The sequence below is a fragment of the Cebus imitator genome, unplaced genomic scaffold (assembly GCF_001604975.1).
Source record: "Cebus imitator isolate Cc_AM_T3 unplaced genomic scaffold, Cebus_imitator-1.0 Scaffold54, whole genome shotgun sequence".
In the NCBI taxonomy this organism is placed as follows: Eukaryota; Metazoa; Chordata; class Mammalia; order Primates; family Cebidae; genus Cebus; species Cebus imitator.
The window spans coordinates 5549875-5551964 of NW_016107369.1; positions in this window are offsets into that span (position 1 = coordinate 5549875).

Below are 2090 nucleotides of genomic sequence, written 5' to 3' on the forward strand. Positions count from 1 at the left end.
ATGGAAGAAAGTTTGAATTTGCTGCCAGGCATCTACCTGTGCCTTTGAGTGAGCTTTTGGCTCACCTCCATAGACTATTGCTTCACCCAAAACTGCATGCACAGACACTCTAGAAAGAGGAAAATAAGGTGGGTTAATAGAATGACCAGTGTCTGGGTAACAGATTATCTGGGGTCTTTCTTTCCCATGGGCTTGTAACCTTTCAGAGGCTATCTGAGCGTAGAATTCACTCTTCCAGCTTTGATCATCCATGCCAACAATAAACAAGAAAGGCCCCTGGGCCTTTTCCAATGGAATAAGACTTTGGTGATTGTGTTCCTCCAATGGATTGCTCCAAGTGTCCATGAAATTGAAAAATCCTGACTTAGTGATTTTTATTTTTCCTATATCACTGACAAGTTTAGGAATAATCATATCCCTGTAATGCAGAGGAGCTATTGTGTTGGCTATACAGGCATTAATAACTACAGTGGCTGTGATGCCCTTCAAGAAGGAAGCCATTGAGAGACACAGGTCACCTCCTTTGGAAAATCCAAGAAGCCCAATACTAGGAGCTTTCACCTGTTGAGGAAAAAGAGAAAGAAAACAAGCTTAGAATTCATAAATGGAGGTCACAGACAGTGATTTTACATTCTCTAAGTAGCTTTCTTTTTTTTTTTTTGAGATGGAATCTCACTCTGTCACCCAGGCTGGAGTGCAGTGGCACAATCTTGGCTCACTGCAACCTCCGCCTCCCAGGCTCAGGTGATTCTCATGCCTCAGCCTCCCGAGTAGCTGGGATTACAGGCATGCAGCACCGTGCCCGTCTAATTTTTGTATTTTTAGTGGGGATGGGGTTTTACCATGTTGGCAGGCTGGTCTCAAACTCCTGACCTCAAGTGATCCGCCCGCCTTCAGACCTCCCAAATTGCTGGGATTATAGGTGTGAGCCACCGCGCATGGCCGGTAGCTTTCTTAACTATCATTTGCTTTCCTTCTTTATCCAACAATCTTCAAAGTTCAAATATGTCTTCTAATAAGCAAATCAGCTGATTTCCTAGTAATGGGCCATCCCCTAGTATTTCTGAGGATGAGTCAGGAGTATACACAGGGGCCCAGACACCCTATACCTAAACATTTCAAAATTATAAATCAAATGAACAAAGCGTTAAATAAGGTATATTCTTTTTTCCTGCCTTGATAAAAATACCACCATAACAATTCCTAAGGTCAGGCTCAAATTTAAAATCTTGGAATCCACTGGAGTTCTATACTGGAACATGACATAGGGGAGAGCCAGTCCCTGGATCCTGCACCACACTTCTCTTCCATCCCTGGCTTCTTCATGGACCTTAAGAGGCCTCTCACACGTGTGAGAGGACACCCCAGCCTGCATGTTTAAGGCCTAGGTATATATACACTGAGGAACTCAGAAAAGAGGCTTAGGGCCTGGAAGCAGGATCAGAGCTGTTTGGCAGACAATTCTGGTCTGCCAGATCCCAAGAACACTGGGGGTTGTGAGGAAACCCTGAAGAATATCTTATATCTTAATATTGGCATGTCTGGGTCTCTTTAAATCTGGATGATAACAGAGTATCATCCATTTTTGGTTATACGGAAGTGTTTTTGTTGGTGGTGGTGGTGGGTTTTTTTTGAGATGAGGTTTTACTCTTGTTGCCTAGGCTGGAGTGCAATGGTGCAATCTCAGCTCACTGCAACCTCTGCCTCCTGGGTTCAAGCAATTCTCTTGTCTCAGCCTCCCAAGTAGCTGGGATTACAGGCGTGCACTACCATGCCCTGCTAATTTTTGTATTAGTACAGACAGGGTTTCACCATGTTGACCAGGCTGGTCTCAAACTCCAGACTTCAGGTGATCTGCCTGCCTCGGCCTCCCAAAGTGCTGGGATTACAGATGTGAGCCACCGCAACTGGCCAAAATATTTTAATTAATTAATTTTTTCTGTCATCAGATAAGGACTTTCTTTATAAAACCATAATATTATCATACCCAACAAAATAAATAATGATTACTTCATATCATCAAATACACCATTCTTTTTTTTTTTTTTTTTTTTTTTTTTTTTTTTTTTTTTTTTTTTTTTTTTTTTTTT